Here is a 24,029-nt window from a genome sequence, read left to right on the forward strand (position 1 = left end):
TAAGCTGTGCGGAGTGCATCAGGGTAAGTAAAACTGGGGTAGATTAAAAATCAAGGGATGTATGATAAATTTTAAAATACTCTTTCATACAGAGCCTTAGTTTTTCAGGACACGCGTCACATTGAAATATTGTGTCCTCCCTTACCCCCCTCTTATAACAGACTTTGCACCTCTTTTGACTTTTTCCTTTCTTGCCAGTTTGGGGAACTTCTCCTGGAAAGTGCTGCCCTGGTGCGATGCGTGTGGCCTCGCTTCCAGAAGTACTGGTCCCTAAAAATTAGTTCCTTTTTAACCACCTCTTGAAATTACAGGAAAGTTCCTCTCTGGCCTGTACATAGACGTAGCACGTACGCATCTGTATGATGTGCCCGGCCAGCTTCTTATACCACACCGCATGGCGCTGTAGGGCTTCAGGACTTGATCTGACAAGTCCACCCCTACCATGTACCTATTGTAGTCCAGGATGCAGTCTGGTTTGGGGGTCTCTGTACTTTTACGTGGGTACCTGTGTGGGCATGTATTGTTGTCAATACAAGGACATCTCTCTTGTCCTTGTAGTTGACACACAATATGTTGCTGCTGGATTGTGCCCTGCTCTCACCTGTTCTGAGTGTTTGCCCAAGCAGAGTCTCAGGGAGGCCTCTCAGATTTCTTCTAGCAGTTCTGCATGCCGCAGTACTTCTGGAAGCGAGGCAGTTGAAGAGTGGGAAGCTGGTATAAAAATGATCCAGGTAGAGGTGGTAACCCTGGTCCAGCAGTGGGTGCAATTTTTGCATTACCTCCCAGTAAGGGGGGGCGTTATGGGGGTGTCCCTCCCTTCATATATCCTAAATTTCTAGGTATACCCTGATGCACTCTCGCACAGCTTATACATCGTCACGCCATACCTTGCCCTCTTACTCGGCAGGTACTGGCGGAATTGAAGCCTCCCTTTAAAATGTACCAAGGACACATCAATAGAAATACAATTCTCGGGGGGTGTATGCTTTGGAAAACCGGGCACTGAAACGGTCTAATAGGGGTCTCCGTTTATACAAATGGTCAAAACTGGGGTCATCTCGCGGTGGGTACGGCTCATTATCAGTATAATGGAAGAAGCGAAGTATTGCCTAATTTTTTATTCTTTTTTAGGTTCCAGTTCAGTTCTGAAGTTGCTTTGAGGGGCCTATATATTAGAAACCCCTATCAAACACCCCATTTCAGAAACTAGACCCCTCAAAGTATTCACAACAGCATTTAGAAAGTTTATGAACCCTTTAGGTGTTTCACGGAAATTTAGAGCAAAGCAGAGGTGAAATTTACATTTATTTGTTTTTGTCAGAAAATCCTTTATATACCATTTTTTTTATAACACAAAAGGTTTTACCAGAGAAACGCAACTCAATACTTATTGCCCAGATTCTGCAGTTTTGAGAAATATCCCACATGTGGCCCTAGTGCATTAATGGACTGAAACACTGGCCTCCGAAGCAAAGGAGCGCCTAGTGGATTTTGAGGCCTCTCCTTTTTATTAGGCACCATGTCCGGTTTGAAGAGGTCTTGTGGTCCCAAAACTTACCCCATTTTGGAAACTAGACACCTTGAGGAATTCATTGCAGTTTTCATGGGGTGCATGCGACTTTTTGATCCGTTTTTATTCTATTTTTAAGTGGCGTGGTGACTAAAAAACAGCAATTCTACTATTGTTTTTTATTCTATTTTTTTTTTACAGGGTTCACCGTACGCTATAAATTACATATTCACTTTATTCTGCGGGGCGATGCGATTACGGCGATACCAGATATTAGTTTTTTTTATGTCTTAATGGCGTTAGCACAATAAAATACTTTTTGTAAAAAATCACTCACTTTTTGTGTTACCATATTCTAAGAGCCATAACTTTTTTATTTTTCCATCAATAAATCCGTGCGAGGACTTATTTTTTGCGTAACGAACTGTAGTTTCGATCAGGATAATTTTTAGGTACATGCGACTTTTTGATCTCTTTTTATTCCATTTTTTTGGGAGGTGAAGTGACCAAACAATTGTGATTGTGGTACGGTTTATTATTATTTTATGGCGTTCACCGCGCGGGATAAATAACGAAATTATTTTGTAGTTCAGGCCTTTACGGACGCGGCGATACCAATTATGTATTGTTTATTTGTTTGTTTATATATTTTTATTAATAATAAAGGACTGATAAGGGAAAAAGGGGGATTTTTACTCTTATTACTTTTAAAACTTTTATTTTCTTATTTTGACACATTTTTTTTTAACTTTATTACTTTGTCCCATTAGGGGACTTCAGGACAGGAGGCCCTGATCGCTATTCTAATACACTGCACTACATGCGTAGTGCAGTGTATTAGAACTGTCAGCTACTCACTGACAGCAAGCACAGTGGGTCCTGACTTGGTCAGGACCAACTAGGCTTCCGTCGATGGCATAGCCGGACGCCGTTGTTAGGTGTCCGGTTGCCATAGTCACTATCGCCGGCCGCTATCGTGTAGCAGGCCGGTGATTGTAGCTTAACCCCTAATAAGCCGCGTTCTTTTAAGGGGTTAATCAGCGGGGACACAGCGATCAGTCCCCGCTGTAGGAGCTGCGGCAGCTGCTGTACGAGACAGCAGCTGTCACAGCTCCTGCATGTGTCGGGAAGACGGCCGAAATGGCCGTTACTCCCGCAACGTAATATTCTGTCGCTGAGCGCGAACGGCATGGTTGGGGCGACGGAATATTACGTCGCTGAACGTTAAGGGGTTAATGACCAACTTGGCGTGTTTTTACTTTTGACCAAGTGGGGGTTGTACAGAGGAGTGTATGACGCTGACCAATCAGTGACCAATCAGTGTCATACACTTCTTGTTGTTCCAGCTCAGCTTCATTCACTGCACAATCACACTGTGCTGTGGATCATTCTGAGCTGGAACAATGAGAAGTGTATGACACTGATTTGTCAGCGTCATACACTCCTCTGTACAACGCCCACTTGGTCAAAAGTAAAAACACGCCCAGTTGGTCATTAAGAAACTCATTAGCATAAATCGAAAATTGCTCATAACTTGTTCAAAAATTATCGTTTTTCAAAATAAATACCACTGTTATTATCTGCATTACAGCGCCGATCACATTATGTAAGAGATAGGGCACTTATAATGTGGTGCCTCTTTAAATAAAACCACATTAACTAAAAAAAAAAAAAAATTCATGACACCATTCCTTTCACCCCGTCCCACTTTGGCCACTTTAGACCTTCCTGACAGAGCTACATTTTTCAAATCTGACATGTTTCACTTTGTGGTAATAACTTCGGAATTCTTTTTACCTATCCAAGCGATTCTGAGTTTGTTTTCTCGTGACACATTGGACTTTATGTTAATGGGAAAATTTGCTCGATACATTCAGTGTTTATTTGTGAAAAAAACCAAAATTTTGAGAAAAATTGCAAAAATTAGCATTTTTCTACATTTTAATGGATCTGCTTGTAAGACAGGCGGTTATACCACAGAAAATTGTTGCTAATTAACATCTACTTTAGATTGGCATAGTTTTTGAACATTCTTTTTTTTTTTCTAGGACGTTACAAGGCTTTGAACTTTAGCAGCAATTTCTCACATTTTCAGGGGCCAGTTGAGTTGTTAATGGCGGGGATGGGAGCAAGCTTCGGTCCTCGCCATTACCCCAGGGAGTCAGCTATAACATGCAGCCGACACCCGGGGATGGTGGCAGCGACTCAGCTTCCATTTGTCGTATGGATACAGCAAAATGCGGATACACTAGCTTTCCATGATGTATCCATACGCCAAATGTCGGGAAGGGGTTAATAATAGCTTGCTCTTTGAATAGGTGTTCTCAGAGACCTGGTGTGTATATTTCCCAATCTTTAACATTTGGCCGTAGTAATGCATTGACGAAGTCTATATAAACATTAGATATAATGAACCAATTGTATTTTTATATATATATATATATATATATATATATATATATATATATATATATATATATATATGTATGCTTGTTAATTTGGTTGTAAACCTTATCTGTCCTGAAAATTAAAATAACACTATTCTTGGTTACAACATGCTACTACCACCTACCGGACAATTGCGTTATTTCACTGGTAACAACGCAGCTGTGAGTAGTAATCAAGGTATATATAGCCACATTAAAATAAAACAAATGGTTTTGGACTACATACAAAAGAAAAAGTATGATAAGTTACCACCAAACAGAAAATGTTCCTCAGGGGTGGTGCATGTCTTCATAAATGCTTTGTCCAATAGATACCTGTGACAAATCTTAGACAGCACCCCACAAGTAGGTATGTATTTTTGGTATATAAAACCTAACTTCCCAAATAATGCACTTATAGTTGTTAATCCAAAACACCAATGCTTCAATCTGTAGGGATCCCTTCACATGCAGCCAATGCTAATCACACACCGTTGCTTGACGAAAGGCTCCTTATTACCAGAAACGTTGCTGTTATTGCTTTACAATTATTTGTGCAAGTTTTTGGGCAAAGCTGTTTTTTTCTCTATGAAGAAAGTGAGACTTCACCCATACGCATACTAGATCGTCTGCCTTTTTTTTTTTTTTAAGACCGTGCAAATAATAGCGGTTTAGAGAGCTCTGTGTGTTATACCCATGACTCGATTATCCCCACAGCTCTACTCCTGGTGTATTGTTCATGCTCCAGCCCCTTGCCTTTTCTTTCTCCTTTGTCACTAATGTTATCATGAGTCTAATGCTTGTAGCAGAACCTGCAAGTCTTGTATTCTCCATAGTGTGCTTCGTTCACCCATTATATAGATAGTACATATTCCTTCTGAAACTGTGCGGTCTAAGAGGATGCACAAAAGAGATCCTGTTTATCCAGCTTGTATACAGTGAAGGAAATAAGTATTTGATCCCTTGCTGATTTTGTAAGTTTGCCCACTGTCAAAGTCATGAACAGTCTAGAATTTTTAGGCTAGGTTAATTTTACTAGTGAAAGATAGATTATATTTAAAAAAAAAGAAAAAAGAAAATCATATAGTCAAAATTATATATATTTATTTGCATTGTGCACAGAGAAATAAGTATTTGATCCCCTACCAACCATTAAGAGTTCAGCCTCCTCCAGACCAGTTACACGCTCCAAATCAACTTGGTGCCTGCATTAAAGACAGCTGTCTTAAATGGTCACCTGTATAAAAGACTCCTGTCCACAGACTCAATTAATCAGTCTGACTAACCTCTACAACATGGGCAAGACCAAAGAGCTTTCTAAGGATGTCAGGGACAAGATCATAGACCTGCAAGGCTGGAATGGGCTACAAAACCATAAGTAAGACGCTGGGTGAGAAGGAGACAACTGTTGGTGCAATAGTAAGAAAATGGAAGGCATACAAAATGACTGTCAATCGACATCGATCTGGGGCTCCATGCAAAATCTCACCTCGTGGGGTATCCTTGATCCTGAGGAAGGTGAGAGCTCAGCCGAAAACTACACGGGAGGAACTTGTTAATGATCTCAAGGCAGCTGGGACCACAGTCACCAAGAAAACCATTGGTAACACATTACGCCGTAATGGATTAAAATCCTGCAGTGCCCGCAAGGTCCCCCTGCTCAAGAAGGCACATGTACAGGCCCGTCTGAAGTTTGTAAATGAAAATCTGGATGATTCTGAGAGTGATTGGGAGAAGGTGCTGTGGTCAGATGAGACTAAAATTGAGCTCTTTGGCATTAACTCAACTCGCCGTGTTTGGAGGAAGAGAAATGCTGCCTATGACCCAAAGAACACCGTCCCCACTGTCAAGCATGGAGGTGGAAACATAATGTTTTGGGGGTGTTTCTCTGCTAAGGGCACAGGACTACTTCACCGCATCAATGGGAGAATGGATCGAGCCATGTACCGTCAAATCCTGAGTGACAACCTCCTTCCCTCCACCAGGACATTAAAAATGGCTCGTGGCTGGGTCTTCCAGCACGACAATGACCCGAAACATACAGCCAAGGCAACAAAGGAGTGGCTCAAAAAAAAGCACATTAAGGTCATGGAGTGGCCTAGCCAGTCTCCAGACCTTAATCCCATCGAAAACTTATGGAGGGAGCTGAAGATCCGAGTTGCCAAGCGACAGCCTCGAAATCTTAATGATTTACAGATGATCTGCAAAGAGGAGTGGGCCAAAATTCCATCTAGCATGTGTGCAAACCTCATCATCCGCTACAAAAAACGTCTGACTGCTGTGCTTGCCAACAAGGGTTTTGCCACCAAGTATTAAGTCTTGTTTGCCAAAGGGATCAAATACTTATTTCTCTGTGCACAATGCAAATAAATATATATAATTTTGACTATGTGATTTTCTGTTTTTTTGTTTTTTTTAATATAATCTATCTCTCACTGGTAAAATTAACCTAGCCTAAAAATTCTAGACTGTTCATGTCTTTGACAGTGGGCAAACTTACAAAATCAGCAAGGGATCAAATACTTATTTCCTTCACTGTAGGATTACAAACAGGCAGACAAGCAAGCTTACTCTCTCATACTCTGAGAAAAGTAGAGTGCAGTGTATAGCATGAGCAGGACTCTCAAAAAACCCAAAAAAAAACCTTACCCATTTAATAATCTATAAGCGACTATAATATATAGGTCTCTTGTCCTTTTAATCCTTTAAGCCACCATGTTATACATGTACGTCATGGAGAGCCTTAACTAAAGCCTTCATGAGGGTACATGTAAGCCATGGTGATCTTGCCGGTACAGGAGCTTTCCCCGCTCAATCAGCAGGAGCCAAGCGGTAATTGACAGTTAGGCTCCTCTCTGATCCTGGCCATTAACCCTGTAGATGATGCGGCCAAGCGCGACCATGGCATCTATAGAGCTTGACAGAGGGAGATATAAATATTTATACTGCACAGTAAACAAAATAAATGTTAAAAATATCGCAAAAACAATGATGGCATTACTGGGTTTTTTTCCCCTTTTCTGCTTCAAAAAAATAATAATTTTAAGTTCATTATATATACACCCCAAAATGGCGCCAAGAAAAATTACAACTTGACCCACAAAAAAGCTGTTTGACGTAAAAATAAAAAATTATGGATCTTGGGATAAGTGATTGAAAACGAAAAAAAAAAATTGGCCATCCTTCAAAGCCAAAAATCGGCTGTTATTTGAGGGGTTAAAAACATGTACTCGAGTATTTGAAATGCAGTAGTATGGCAGCCATATTTCTTGGCTCCCATCAGATCTGAGATGAAATGGATTTTTTTTTTCTCTTATTAATAAAGGAAACAGATTTTTTTAGTGGTATAATAAACACGCCAGACTGAAGAATAGTGTTGACCGTGTCACAAGGCGAGTTATTCAGCCTTTCAGAATATAAATTATCTAGTAAACATGTTAAAAGCCGTTCATGCAAGCTACAAGGAACATTTTTATTATACTGCTGTAGAGCGCGGTTTCCTCTGTTTAGAATAACATTAAGGCTGTTCCCTCCCTGTGTCCTATTTAGCTTGTGTGTATGATATTGCAGCTGAAAATTTCTCATTACAGAGTATTCGAGGCATGAAAACAAATGTCCCGAGAGAACTGCGTTTATCAAGGATCTCAGGCAAAAGTGTTTATCTTGATGTCACTGTTACTTCTAGGAACAGAAGGGGAATAAATTACACTTTATTTGTGCATTATTAACTCTGGGCTTAGAAAATAAAATCATGAGACATAGGTTTGCCCTGTGCTAACAATATATAAGCAGACCAGATAGATTTAGGGTACATAATAAATACCTTTTACTTTATGTGGCATCATTTGATATGTGGCCTAAGATTTTTTCCTAAGAAACTCTATAATGTTGGATTCACCAGGGGCATCGCTAGGATCTTAAAAGGTCATATGTTCTGCTCACCCCACACAAAATAAAGATGGCATAGATAGAACATAACTTTTTCATTGCAGCATGGATACATCGGCTCCAAAGTACACTTTTGCTGGATATTACTTCATAATAAAAGTCAGTTCTATCCATAATATTATTTGCATCAGCTCTGCCCCTTAAATAATTTTTCATCATAAGCACCATTGTATGTGGTACTACACCTCTAAATAATATAGCCATACAATAACTCCACACCATAACTAAGTATTATCAATGTAAATCCAAGAGAAAAAGGGGACCAAACGGCGCTGCTCAAGAAGGATGTCAGATGAGAAGAGATTATAATAAATAAATGAATTTATTAGGAGTAAGGTAGGCTACGCGTTTCGACGCCGGACCGGCGTCTTCATCAGGCCAATGTGTACAATGCGACATTTGCTTCTTTATATATGTGGAGGAATTGACAAAGAATTGACAAAGAATGGCTGTGTGTGACCTCTGACCCGCCTATGTTGGCGGTTTTTTCACTAATTTGTTAGCCATTCTTTGTCAATTCCTCCACATATATAAAGAAGCAAATGTCGCATTGTACACATTGGCCTGATGAAGACGCCGGTCCGGCGTCGAAACGCGTAGCCTACCTTACTCCTAATAAATTCATTTATTTATTATAATCTCTTCTCATCTGACATCCTTCTTGAGCAGCGCCGTTTGGTCCCCTTTTTCTCTTGGATTTACATTACCTCTTGACAACAAACTTGCTTTGTTTGTGCACGGACCTGGCAGCAGCTCTCATACGCTTACAACATCTTTACCGGTGTCCACGTCCCTAGGTGAGCAAATTTCCATCTTTTGCCCCTGGCTTTTATCGTTTTTTATTGCACAATCTGGCGCCGTGTTTGTTTTATCTGTTTCTAGTGTAAGTATTATCAACATAGTGATAAAATATTACCACAATATTGTTACCGAACAAAAATGACTATACAAAGACCAATATAACCATGATACGGAGACTGAATAACATCACCATACAGTGATCATATAGTGGTTAGATACAGTTATCGTTCCCATATTCTGTGCCCCTCAGACTAATAGTGCCCTACCTACCTAACCTGTTTGGTTTTTTTTCTGCGTTATAATCCCCAGCAATGCCGGTAACAGGTCTCTTGATTTGAAGCCTGGGATGTATGCAGAGCAGGCAGAAGGAATGATATCGCGTCTGGCCGGGGACCTGGGACCTCCTGGGCCTCAGGCCTGAAATTTTAAGCCTGAGGCCCATGAGAGGAAACAATGCAGGACAGGGCCCGATGACTCCTGTGCACCGCTGTTCTAATCAACTGTATGGGAGTCCTAGGGACGACTTTTACAGTTGTATGAGCCACTCCCTTAGAGAAACAGTCTTAAAAATCCATGACTTGTGTACCGCATGGTCCGAGCTAGTAACTACTGGGATTCACAAAATTTAGGAATATTTACTAATACTGTCTAAGTAAGAGTTCAGCAAGCTTCGGCACGCCAGCTATTGTAAAATCTACAATTCTCAGTATGCCCTGACTGCCTATGGATGGAATAATTAAGCCTTTGGCTGTCAGTGCATTCTGGGAGATGTAGTTTCACAACAGCTGAAGTGCCGAAGGTTGCTGACCCCTGGTCTCTGCCTTGTTTACGTCCTAACAAAGGCCCCCAGGTCTGCCTTTTGTAATTGCCTGTTAGACCATGCCAGAGGCATGACCTAACAGGTGCCTATCAGTTTTAAACTGACCGGCAATAATACACTACAATACCGAAGTATTGCAGTGTATTATAATAGCGATCAAAAGATGGCACAGTAAAGTCCCCCAGTGGGACTAAAAATAAAGTAAAAAAGAAAAAGTTAAATAAATTTTGAAATAAATGTCCCAAGTAAAAAGTTACTCATATTTGGTTTCGCCATGTCCGTAGCGAACCCAACTATAAAATAATTACATTATTTAACCCGCACGGTGAACGCCATTAAAAATATAATAGAAAACAACGCCAGAATTGCGGTTTTCTGTTCATCCTGCCTTCTAAAGAATTTGAAACAGTGATCCGTCGCATCTACTCCAAAATGGTACCAATAAAAACTACAAGTCATCCCGCAAAACAAAAAGCCCTCATACAGCTGCATCGGTAAAAAAATAAAAATGTTATGGCTCTTAAAATATAGCGACACAAAAGCAAATAATTTTGAAAAAAATGTGTTTTTACTGTGTAAAAGTAGGAAAACAAACAAATCCATATAAATTTGGTATCGCCGCAATCGTAACGACCCGCTGAATAAAGTTATGTTATTCATACCACACAATTAAGACGCAAACAATAAATGGCGAAATTTCAGTTTTTTTTCCAGTACCCCCCCTAAAAAAAAGTTAAGTTAATCAATAAATTCCATATACCCCAAAATGGTGGTATTATAAAATACAACTTGTCCCGCAAAAAAAAAGTCCTTATACAGCTATGTCGACGCAAAAATAAAAAAGTTATAGCTCTTTGAAGACGAAGGAAAAACTTTAAAAATTGCTTGGTCATTAAAGTTTAAAATACCTTCGTATTAAGGGGTTAAATAGTAAATCTGCCCCATGAAGTGTTTTTTCTGGTTTTTTTTGGTTTTTTTTTAAGGCAAAAGGAAAGGTAAATACTCTCCTACAATTCGGTGCACTGATGGAAATACAGTAAGAATACCATCCGATTACCTAGGCGCACACTTTCTATCCAGAATGTATGGCATGCATACCTCCCAACTGTGCCAGATTCAGCAGGACAGTCCCAGATTCTAGGCGGTCTCCCTCCTGTTCCAGGCGGCCAGTGGTATGTCCCGGTGTCAACTGTATCTGCGTCCTCAGGATGCAGATACAGTTGAATCCAATGCTAAAGCATAGAACCGTTCGCTCCCTGCTTCAGCATTAATACAAAGCGGAGGAGCAGAGGGAGCTCCTCCACTCGTTGAGGATTCCCCGAACACAGCACTACTTTTAATCGCTGAGCCTGGGGAAGCCCATGACGTCACTTTCCATATACGGACAGATGTCGGGCCTTCAACTATGGAGTACCCGGCCAGAGCAACGCAAGCTCTCTGGCCAGGGACTCCTGTCTTGGGCAAGCCCCTCATGTCACTGTCCATATATGATACAAGAAAAAACACACGGCGCCACATAGCGTAAGTAAGCCCAAAAATAGCAGTCAAAATGTGACAGGTGTAGGCTTACCACAAGAAGTAAGATCAGTCACATAGGATAGTAAGTGCTGCAGCCGAAATCCCAGACGGTCACACCAATGGGTCTCCGTGTAGAAATGATTGCAGAGGAAAAAAATGGGATATGAACGGCGCTGCAACTCAAGAATGATGCTTGGAATGGTTATAATGATAAGATCTTTTATTCAATAGGCTACGCGTTTCAATGCCGCACCGGCATCTTCCTCAGGCCATATAAATTTCAGTTGAAACAACACACCTTAAATACAACATGCTGCCAAAAAAACCGCCAATGTGATCAAGGTCAGAGTGCATCAGTGACGTCATCGATAAAAAAGATTTAAAAAAAAAAAAAAAACACAAAAGAGGGGTGTGTGTATATATATATATATGATTATTCCGATTTTAGATATTAAAATAGTGTCTTCTTTACGGCATCTCAAACCTTCTTTTGAGTTTTTTGATATCTAGTTCCTCAAGTTCATACACGCTGAGAAATACAAAATATACATGTATTCAGAGGTTTATTCGTTTAAACTGATCCTTTTCTTCTTTTCTATCCTATTTATTAAAGTATTAGATGTTTATTTTGATAAAAATCGTTGTGTTTGTAAATACCACACTTACGCGAATAGCAAATAGTATGTATTTTTTTGCAGGTCCCGACTTCTATTTCTCTGAAATTCCTTGATAGCATTTTCATGGTACAATGTTCTTATTTGTATTGTTCTTTATATTTTTTAACCCATGATGTCACTTATTGTGTTACTATTGGTTTTACACTTGTCTTTCTTTATTTGTGTTGTTTTTTTTTGTGTTTTTTTTTTTTTTTAAATCTTTTTTATCGATGACGTCACTGATGCACTCTGACCTTGATCACATTGGCGGTTTTTTTGGCAGCATGTTGTATTTAAGGTGTGTTGTTTCAACTGAAATTTATATGGCCTGAGGAAGATGCCGGTGCGGCATTGAAACGCGTAGCCTATTGAATAAAAGATCTTATCATTATAACCATTCCAAGCATCATTCTTGAGTTGCAGCGCCGTTCATATCCCATTTTTTTCCTCTGCAATCACTGTCCATATATGGACAGTAATGTCAGGGACCCCTCCTGGAGCGGGATATCTGGCCGCAGCGTGGCCAATGCTCTGGCTGGGGATTCGCTCCTAGAGGGAGCTCCAATGGCAATTTCTACAGGGGGGGTTAGTGTCACTATCTACATGGGCACTATCTACAGGGGATTAGGGGTGCACGATATATTGAAGTTTCGATACTGTGTGCTTGGAAACGGCTCGATACCGTCAATTTACGTATTTCGATACTAAGCTGTGCGTCCACACAGCTTACTTTTGAAATACATGAAGAGAACATGGCGCACGCACAGTACAGCGCCCACGATGTTCTCTTGCTTTAGTGGCCACCCCGCTCGTCATTAGTCCTGGTCGCATCACAGTAGGAGGGAGGAATGCTCCTCCCTCCTGTTTCTGCTGCCACCAATGATGATCTGCTTCTGTGTGTAGGGGCAGGGAGGGAGGAGAATGGCGCAATGGTGCAGGAGTGGGTTCCTGTTGACGTGCCTGTGTCGCTCGCACCCTAAGTTTGGAATCGGGACCGCGCTGCAGTGTAGTAACTGAGAGGAAAGCCCCAGGCAGGTATTGGAGCAGAACAAAACCTAAAATACAGGCACCAGTATTTGTTTCAGCCAGCATTGAGGAACATTGGGGTTAATGTGACCCACAAACGCTCTATTCTCATGGAGCACTTGGGGGGACGGGGACTTTCGGTTTCCGTTCTCCTCATCGCTGGGTGTCCCAGTGGCCGACACCCAGCAATCACAAGTATCCCCTATCAGATTCAATCCAATAAAAGTTTTATGTTCAGAAAACGAAGGTCTTTATATCTTTGTGTTTTTTTTCTTATTGTTGGCAAAGTATCGTTTTTCGTATTGAGAATCGCAATACTACACGAAGTATCGGACACTGACACTATATACGTGAGCACTGGCACTAGGGGCAGCTAAGGCGGCATTATAGTGTACGGTGGCAGTTATGGGGCATTATAGTGTATGGTGGCAGCTAAGGGGGCATTATAGTGTATGGTGGCAGCTATAGGGGCATCATAGTGTATGGGGGCATACTGTATGGGGGAATCTGTGGGCATTATACGTCACATGAACCCCAAAATGGTATCATTAAAAACTACAGCTTATCCCGCAAAAAATAAGCCCTCATACCACTTAATCTACGGAAAAATAAAAAACGTATGGCTCTCAGAATTTGGCCACACAAAATAAATTAAATTTTTTACACTTAGTTTTTTACTTGTAAAAGTAGTAAAATATAGAAAAAACTAAATATATTTGGTATCGCCGTAATCGTATTGACCCGCAGAATAAAGTTTACATGTTGTTTACATTGCATAGTGAATTCCGTAAAAAAACGAAGTGCAAAAAGCAATGGAGGAATCAATGTTTTTTTTCATTTTCTACCCCAGAAATAATTTTTTCCCCGTTTATTAGTACATTATATGGCACAAAAAATGGTGCTACAAAAAACTACAACTCGTCCCGCAAAAATCAAGCCCTCATAGGACTATATCGATGGAAAAATAAAGACGTTATGGCTTTTGGAAGGTGGGGAGGAAATAATGAAAATCTGAAAATTGTTTACGACGGGAAGGGGTTAAAGAGGTTGTACAGGATTAGAAAAACATGGCTGCTTAGTTCCAAACAGCAACAGACCTGTATATTGTTTGTGTCTGGTATTTCATCTCAGCTCCATTGAAGTTAGTGGGGCTAAGCTGCAATACTACATACAAACTGGGGATAGTCACTGTATTTTGAGGAAAGGCGCAATCTTTTTCTTTTTTTAAACCTTCATTTTTATTTGCATTTTTTCCAATTTTACATAATAACAATTCAATACAACATTGAACAACAAATTTACATTTGCCAAAATGTATCGACATCATTATCCTACACAAAATAATACACATTAGAACGTCCATACAAGTAAGATGTTTACAATTATTTCCGACATATAGCTCACCCTCTGTCCCACCCGTAAGCACCTATACAAGTAATCTAACTATACCTGGTATTGTCCCAGTATCCTTTTCCCTAATACATCTAGGGAATTTCCAATGCTCCCAAGGAACCACTAAAGTGTTATCTTGCGTACCACTCTGTGTGTCTAAATGAGGACATCAATTCTCTGATCTCCTGATCATCGAATTGAGTAACAATGAATCTTTTCCATTTGGTGAAAAAGCGGTTTGTTTCTTTCTTTCTGTTTCTAGGCGTTCTATATTCAAAAGCTTCTTCAGCTGTATAATCACCTCTGATATTGTTGGGAGTTCCCTAATCAGCCAGTTCTGCAATAGACATCTTTTTGCTACCATGAGGACAGTATGTATTACTGAGGGCACCCGTCGAGATATCGCTGTATCCTCTTCCTCAGGTGGTCTCACCCGATGGAATAGCAAACATTGTGGAGACATTGGTAGGGGTGTCGCCCAGAATGTTGTTACAAACCTGCACACCCCCCCCCCCCCCCAAAAAAAAAATTGAGGTAGCTGGACAGCTCCATATCCCATGGAACATATCAGATTTAGCCAATTGACATTTAGGACAAGCAGTTATCCTATCCGGATTAGAGGCAGAAGCCGGGATGTTGAAACCATAAATAGCATTATGCATGATTTTGAAATACGACTCCCTCCACCTCTCATTTATAATTTCCTTTCAAACCGTCTTCCACCCTTTCAGTATAACTTCTGCAATATCCGAATCCCCTGTCAATCTTTCCCACCTTTTATAGCAATCTTTAGGATTCAGCTTAACGACCCTATTTCTAATGATATTATATATAGAGGATATCGAAGCTTTTTCCACTCTCGGGCCTATAATTTCATCAAAAGTGTGTACTAGTGCTTCCTCGTGGAGCGACTGCAACCTCTCTCTGCAAAACGCTACTATTTGCATTATGGGAAAATTATGTTTATCAGCCAAATTATATATATCTTTAATTTCCATCATCGTAAGCCACCTTGGATGTTCAGAGTGCATTAGGTGTTGTGCCAACAGAATGTTTTTTTTCCCTCCACTCTCTAAAAATAATATTGTGTGTCCCCTGCGGAAATTCTGGGTGGCCCCATAGCGGCATCCTTTTTGACAGTAAAAACGGTACTTTAAATAACTAAGTTGCTATGGTATCTCTTAATAGTATGGAGTGCTTCACTTCAGAAGGGAGTTTAGAGTATCTAGTGTGTAATAAGGTCATGAGGTTCCAGGGTGCCGCTAATTGTTGTTCCAAGTCCCCATTCGAATAGTGGCTCGTGCCCTGTATCCAGTCCAACAAATCTCGGAACAAACACGCCAAATTATAACCCTTGACACTTGGAAAATGTATCCCCCCCCCCCCTCGTCTTTGCAATACATTAACTTAACTAATGCAATCCGGGGGCGTTTTCCGTTCCAAATAAAACCTGAAAAAGCAGCTTGTAATTTTTTGATATCTATGTGTTTCAGCAGGATTGGCAGGGTTTGTAAGGGGTAAAGTAATTTCGGAAAACTATGTAGTTCTTGTGTGATCTTAGTTATTAGCGGGTTGTAATTTAGCGTGTATAAAGTGTCCGGTGTCTTCCCTATTTTAATGCCCAGATATGTGATGTAATACGCAGCTGTTTGGATTGGGATCCCTGCTCTGGACCAATAGTCATTTGAATGTGGATGATCTAGTTCCAGTAATTCACTTTTTGCTATATTGATTTTGTAACCTGAAAACTCCCCAAACTCATTAATTTTTTCTAGCAGACCCCTCAATTGCCGTTCGGGGTTGGGCATGAATATCAGAATATCATCTGCAAACAAAGTGAGCCGTACCTCCTGATCCCCCACTTGTATGCCCTGGAAAACATTGCTTGACTCTAAATATCTAGTCAGGGGCTCTAAATCCAAGTCAAAAAGTAAGGGCAACAATGGACATCCCTGTCTGGTGCCTTTTTCCAATATGAATGCTTCCGATATAAAGCCAGGCTTTTTGGGAATCATAAAGTCCTCGTAATAGAGTCCTGAGATTTCCCTTGATATTCATTTTGTCCATCCCCAGCCAACGCCACCTCACGTTCTCAAACGCCTTTTCCGCATCGAGTGTCAGCAGTGCCGGCGATTCGCCTGACTGAGGACGGTGACGTACCCTATCTAAAACTGTTAGTACCTTACGTAAATTCGCTACTGCCGATCTCCCTTTTATAAATCCTACCTGTGCCGGTGTAATAAGATCGGGCATCAGAATCGCCATCCTCTCTGCCATAATTTTTGTTAAGATTTTGAGATCTTGATCTATAAGTGAGATGGGTCGATAAGATCCTGGGTTCAAAAGATCCTTCCCCGGCTTGGGTAAAACTTTGATATAAGCCATATTAGAGCCCGCCTGCAGTGTGCCAGATGTCAATACCACATTGTAGTATGCTAACAATGGAGGAGCAATTTGGTCCAACATAGCCTTGTAAAATTCCCCTGTGTACCCATCCGGGCCCGGGGACTTGCCATTGTGTCAATTTTTTACCGCTCTGCTAACTTCCTCCAACGAGATATCCACATTCAGATGGCCCAACTGATCTGATGTAAGAGAGGGGAGGCCAATGAAATCAAGAAAAGCTGCTCCTTCACCCGCATCAGACTCTCCCTCTCTCTAAAGCTCCTTCTAAAAATCACGTAACACAGAGTTTATCTCTCACGGCCCCCTTTGAATTTGTCCCTCCCTATCTTTCATGGCTAATATCTGAGAGGAAGGAAACCTGCCCTTTGCCAACCGTGCCAGCAATTTCCCCGACTTATTGCCATATCTAAACAAGTCCGTTTCAAAGTGTGCTCTGTAGATTCTTTCCTTCCTATCCAACCACAGCTCATAATCTTGTCTAGCAGCAATCCATTTCTTCCTATCTGAATCTAATAGAGAGGACATGTAGGTAGTATATGTCGATCTAAGATGTAAGCTAGCTGCCTTATAAGATTGCGTCGTCTTTTTTTTATATGTACTCACATAGGCTATCAATCTACCTCTCATGACCGCTTTAGCTGTGGCCCAATATAACACAGGTGCTTCCTGATGAGGCTCATTGTCAAGTGCAAATTCTAACTACCACCCCTTCATTGTCTCCACAAATGTCTCATCCTTAACCAGAAAGGATGGAAACCTCCACAAGAAATCGCTACCCCTCGGGTGAGTGTCCGTTATGGAGATTGTTACCGGGGCATGATCCGAAATAAGTATGTCCCCTATCCCTGAGTCCGCAACCCTTCCTACCAGTTGTGCCGAACAAAAAAGATAGTCAATACGGGACCATGAGTGGTGTACATGTGAGAAATGAGTGTATTCTCTACTATCCGGATGAGCTTCTCTCCACATATCTCTGAGATTTGATAACTGTAAAAAAAGAGGTAAGACCTTATCCGATATTCTCTGGGGGACCCCAGACCCGGTCCTAACTGTTCGCTGTCTATCCTCACCTACATGCAGCACGGGATTAAAATCTCCCCCCACTATTTTGTTCACTTGTGGATCTTGTTGGATTTTCAGACCTAAGTTTCGATAAAACACTCTATTATCCCCATTGGGGCCATAAACATCGTATAAACTAAGATTTTCCCCGCTGACCTCCACCTGAAGTTTTATCCATCTACCTTCTGTGTCTGTTTCTTGGGATAAATTTTGTGGGCTAGATTTCTATGAAACAGAATCATTATCCCCGCTTTACCCTGTACTGCCGGAGATCCGCAAACACCACCCACCCACAATTTTTTCATACGATCAAATTCTGGTGTATCCAAGTGGGTCTCCTGTAAAAATACCACATCTGGTTTCAAATGTTTCAGGTACCTCCAGAATCTTAATCTTTTTATTGGGAGATTTAAGTCCCTTTACATTCCATGAAATAACTTTCATAAAGGTGTACTTATGCGAAAGATAGCAGCGTGACCATACCTAGATCGAAAATCAATAGGAAATTTTGGAACTATGCCTTTGACGTTGTTAAATGATGAACGAGTAAATATTTCAGTATGCGCAGGAATTTGCCCGTAATACCCCCCGACATTCCGTCTCATTTGTAAAACATCGTTACATATGGCAATATACAGTAAAAACATTAACATTTTTGTACATAAACAAACATAACTTGAGAAAACCTTGCCCTGTATGGGCTTGCACATTAATAAATTTGGTGAACAGACCTAGTCCGATGCACCCTCTGCAGTATCTAGACCTCTCTTTTTTTTTTTTTTCCTGCATGTGAAGAGAAGCTCCCCCCCCGGTAATAACATTTCCAAAGCGTGAACACACGGACCGATCACGAGATCAGCTACCCTCCAACCCCCCCCTAATTAGGTACAGAGGGAAGGGCAGCATACATACGATGTCCATTGTGCTCCCTTAAATTACGCTCTGCGGGCGCCTCTCTTACCCGACCACCATGGAGAGACTGTAGCGAGAGTCAATCAATCCGGACCTCTGGCCCCCCTGGAAGAATGTGGGGATCGGCGATCTCTATGGCCCAAGTCCAAACCCCGACCGTCTTTACGAAGCCAGTCATCATCTCTCTCTCCGTCTCCGTTTTCTTCCTGACTACGCCTGGGTACTGGATCTCCACTTTGATTTCTCCCTCTGACATCGTGCAAATTCAGAGCTTCTTCTGATTCCTCCGGAGAGCAAAATGACTTGGTACGGCCATCCCGGCCAAAAACCCTTAAGGTAGCCGGATACTGCAATTGGAAACGTTGTTTTCTTTGAAAAAGTGTGGAACAAATCTTGCTGAAAGCTCTCCGCTGTTTCGCTACTTCAGCTGAATAATCTTCAAAGAGTAGGAGTTTAAAACCTTGTATTTCCAGTGGCTGAGCTTTTTTGCAGTAAGCTCGCAGTAGTGACACCTTGTCATTGAAATCCAGTAGTTTCATAATGACTTGTCTGAGTCTTTGTTGACTATTTGTTTGGTCATCCCTGTTGTACTGCGGATCTGGTCCTATACGATGGGCTTTTTCCACCCGGCAATAATAACTAAGGCCTTAGGCAAGTCCTTCTCGCAAAGCGCTTGCAAATCAGACAATTTACATTTTTCGGGTAGGTCCACCATCCTGAGGTTGTTTCGGCGGGTTCTGTTCTCTATATCCTCCACCTTATCTCCCAGTCGCTTATTTTCCACCAATGACTTCCGCAGGGTGAAATGTATGGTCAGATTTTCATCCTCCAGCAGAGCAATGCCCTGTTCCAACTCGTTCAGTCTCGTGCCATGCTGAGTGACTTCTTTTTGAAGTCTGTTAAAGGAAGCTTGAATCGTGGTTTCTAGGGTCCTTTGTATATCCGGAGCTATGCGCTTGGCGACTTCCATAGCCAGTTTCCTATAATCAATCAGGGCGCAATCTTTTTCTAATCCTGTACATCTCCCTTAACTGTTTTAGGTATGGGGGAATGTAAGCATTCTAGGCTAATGCTCCTTTACACGGCACAATAATCGGCTTTCTTATGAATGTTCGTTCCTGATTATTGGCCCGTATAAACAGGGCAGCATGTAGACAAACGGGCAAGCGCTCGTTCATCTGCTTATTACATTGTTTATGTAGCTTATAAAATAATCGCTGTCGGTAGAACATCTCCCTGTGTAAGCAGGGGAAGTGCAGCTGACAATGATGGCATCTTTGTCTCTATACGTTATAGCATAAGCCCTTTTTAAAAAATCCTGTAAACAAGCGCGGAACGACTTGTTATATTGTCGATCGGCGCTTGTTATGGCAGTAATGTGCCTTTTGTAATCCAGCCCTAAAGGTTTTTTCATAACTCAGACATTTATGGCATATCCACATGATGGTGTATGATAAATTTCTAGACCCCTTTCTCTTCCTTATACCACCTATTGTTTAGCTTATTTTACCCCAGTTTTTTCGCCAGTTTCACCTCGTGAGGCTGTTTGCCGATTCTACGTGGGAACTAAGTAGAGATGTGGCAATTAGACTTCTCGCTAACGGGGAAGGTTCCAGAGCCTGGGACCTGCTTCTATCAGACCTATATTCTTTCATTCCTTTTACATACATCTGCGGTACTGTAACCTTTGGAATTTGCTGCAAAGGCAGTTTATTACTAGCATCACATAAATACAAAGAATGCAACAGAAGACATACTCTAGTAGCTTTTTTGATTATGCCCCAACAGGCTGGGTTTTTGGTAAAATTCATCAAACAAAAATCCAGTTTGTGAATGAGAATTAAAGGGCAATTCCCAGAATCCACAATTCTCACCTATCTACAAGATAGGTGATAATTGTCTAATCGCTGGGGGCAATAACGTTGGGACTTTCACTGATCACTAGAACGGGGGTCCCGAACGATCGCTCGCAGTGAGGAGGTCCTGTGGATAGGTGATAATTGTCAATTATGGTACAACCCCTTTAACACTTTTTCGTTAACTTAGCACTAACATCTGGAAAAAAAACAAAACAATAATGTGTCTTATATGCTATATGTGAACTTGGCTTTCTAAATTATTTTTCCTCAATAGTCGATACCATATGTTTTAAACAAGAAAACATTTCCTTTAAAAAATACTATAAAGTAAATGGTTTGAGTATTTGATGTGCTAGAGCAGGGGTCTCAAGCACGCGGCCCCGGGGGCTGTCATCTGCGGCCCGCGGGACACAGAGCCGCTAGTATCGGCTCTGCTGCGAGACTCTGGAATTCCCTGACATCGCTGTTCATATGTGGACAGCGATGTCTGGTGCTTCCCCAGAGCCGGAGTCCCGAGCAGAGCGCTGGTGTCGGCTCTGCTCCGGGACTCTGTGGAATTCCCTGACATCGCTGTCCACATATGAAAAGCGATGTCTGGGGCTTCCCCAGAGCTGGAGTCCCGAGCAGAGCGCTGGTGTCGGCTATGCTCCGGGACTCTGGGGAAGCCTCTGACATCGCTGTCCATACATCGACAATGAATGTCAGGGGCTTCCCCAGAGCATGAGTCCCAGTGATGTCAGGAGCACAGCTGGAGTCCCAGGAAGAGCCTACTAGCGCTCTGCCTGGGACTCCAGCTCTGGGCAAACCCCTGACAACACTGGGGCAGCCTCTACAGGGGACACTGGGGCAGCCTCTACAGAGGGCACTGGGGCAGCCTCTACAGAGGGCACTGGGGCAGCCTCTACAGAGGGCACTGGGGCAGCCTCTACAGAGGGCACTTTGGCAGCCTCTACAGAGGGCACTGTGGCAGCCTCTACAGAGGGCACTGTGGCAGCCTCTACAGAGGGCACTGTGGCAGCCTCTACAGAGGGCACTGTGGCAGCCTCTACAGAGGGCACTGTGGCAGCCTCTACAGAGGGCACTGTGGCAGCCTCTACAGAGGGCACTGTGGCAGCCATCTACAAGTGGGTGTGTGACAGTATCTGAAGAGGACACTGGCATTATCTAGGGGTGTGTTGCATTATCTACAGAGGGCACTGTGGCCTTATCTACAGAGGGCACTGTGGCCTTATCTACAGAGGGCACTGTGGCCTTATCTACAGAGGGCACTGTGGCCTTATCTAGGGGTGTGTTGCAGCATCCACAGAGGGCACTGCGGCAGCATCCACAGAGGGCACTGCGGCACTATCTAAAAAGGGGCTGTCCGATCTTGACATGTGTGCTAACTGAGCCGCCGGACTGCATTTAGCGACACTTAAACTGGAAAGCTGGATTGTTGAAATAAGCACGTGGAGAAATATCTCAAATTTTAAACCTAGCGGTATTATTATAGTAATATAGTGTTATAGTAGTTCAAATAACTAATTGATTAACAATAATTTTGTATTGCATCAAATTTGAAAGTAATGCGGCCCGTCAACTTCACATTTTTTCTATATGCGGCCCACTTACCCGGCCGAGTTTGAGACCCCCTGTGCTAGAGGGAAGATCTGCCTATTCTTCTTCAAATTAATCAAATAATAGTTGGCTCTGGTGTTCAGGCGATGCGGTACAATATTTTAGTTATGATGCTCATGCTATTAAATAGAATCAGGAGGGCATAGTGCAGCATATCATGGACACCATAAAATGTAAAGTCCCGGTTGTATAAACCTAGAAGCATGTAATCGCATATCAAACAATCTAAATCCACATGGAATCTGTTAGCTCAAATACCTGACACAAGTTTCGCCCATGTGTAAAGCACACCAAATATTAACATCTATATACTTTGGAGTACTGGACACTTATTTTTTTGGTTGATGCACCCGGGTGTATTGGTCGTGTGTGTACAATTGTTTTTGTTTTTTTAATTTTACATTTGTTGATGTATTTTGGGAAATGTTTTTCTTAGTGCCTCCAAGAGACGGTCTTATATCAAGTTCATTTGAAAAGTAACATTTTAGATAATCTCTTTCAAAACCAGCCAAAGGAAACGGTGTGTATTTTTTTCCAAAGCTATTTTTGTCCCAGTGAACCTTCAGAGATGTAAGAAAAAAAAACAGGAACATGCCTGTTTCTGATCGCCTCGTTCCACAGCTAATCCGTGTAATTCATTACCAGCGAGTCAGCATCCTATTCCCTGCAGTCTTACATGAAAGACATGGCCAAGATTGAGAGGAGTCCCAAATGGCCTGCGTGACGCTGATGCCACTCAGTGTTCTACTTCAAAGGCATAATCACTAGTTCCCACATGAGCAGCGTGAAAGCATTTCCACCAGTTACAAGACCAAAATAGAAAGCTAATGGAATTTGGGTCTGGATTCTGCTTTTCTTTCCTCTTGTAATATAAAAGTCAAGTATTAAGTTTTTTGTTTTTTTTTAAAAAAAAGCAAGGTATTATGGCTGAACTGTGAATTTAGTGTTATGTTGAAAAATGTACTGAAGTTATTTACTATTAATACACATCCCATTTTTAACCTTTCATGGGTTATATATTATTTGTGGGATTTAAAGCAAAATTGATTAGTTATAGACAATACTAGATACACATATTTGGCTGCTGTAGGTGTAAAATAACTTGCACCTTAGAAGTGTTTTTTTGTTTTGTTTTTTAAATTGCCATTCCTGGCATTGCATTCCAACTCTCTGCTGGGAATGAGGGATCGGCACTTTGTCCTTGCAGCTTAGCAGTCGGACCCCACTGATCAGACACTTATCAAATATATTTGCAAAAAAAGTTACGCTTCGGAAAAGCCCTATAATCTCTATTCCATCAATATGACCACATCCCATCTTTACAAAATAATCTGGGATAAATTAATTTTAATTTTGCTAATGGAGACAAGACATTGTGCATTAATGCCATAACAAAGCATATGTTATATGTATATGGTGCTGAGAGGGACCACCAGCCTTTCTTACTAAGCATATTAGTGCAAATTTACATGTTGTCGTTTCCACAATGAAAATCCACAAAACAAAATACTGTACAGGGCAATTCACGCACAGTAAAAAAGTTAATTGATTTTAGCGCATGCTGTGGATTTTAAAATCTACAACCTTCTCTGTTCTTCTGCGGATTTGTTCCAGGTTTTCTATTGAGAGGTAAAATTTGCAGGTTGCAGTTACTTGTTTTACACACCGTGGGGCAGATTTACTAAGCGGTCTAAGATTTAAGCAGCATAAACTTAGACAAGGCAGTCTGAAGATGCGCCAAATTTATCACACTGGTGCAGATAAATTTGGCACATCTTGCCAGACATGCTAGACTTTTCTTTGTTATGCCAACTCTAGGTCGGCTTAGTTTTTGTTTGTCCCACTTAGACGACTCCCCCTCTCTAAGCCACTCTCTTTTCACTACTAAGCCGCACCCCCTTTTCGAGACACTTTTTAAAAAGTGTCTCGTGAGGCGGAAACATCTTTTCTTAAATTAGCCTAAAGTGAAATGTGCTAAATATCATTTAAAGCTTGCAAAATTTTAGACACGGTAGTATATCTGCCCCAGTATTTAATTCTTTCTATTTGTGTACATTTTTTTTTCTTTTTTTTTTT

At 41.5% G+C, this 24,029-nt stretch overlaps 1 protein-coding gene across 3 annotated transcripts in view; it reads left to right on the top strand.

The window, feature by feature from the left end:
• TMEM242 (transmembrane protein 242) overlaps window positions 1-24,029 on the top strand; it is a 59,228-nt gene that overhangs the window by 34,202 nt on the left and 997 nt on the right. The gene's annotated exons all lie outside the window — the stretch shown is intronic.

The sequence above is a fragment of the Rhinoderma darwinii genome, chromosome 4 (genome assembly GCF_050947455.1).
Source record: "Rhinoderma darwinii isolate aRhiDar2 chromosome 4, aRhiDar2.hap1, whole genome shotgun sequence".
NCBI classification, from domain to species: domain Eukaryota; kingdom Metazoa; phylum Chordata; class Amphibia; order Anura; family Rhinodermatidae; genus Rhinoderma; species Rhinoderma darwinii.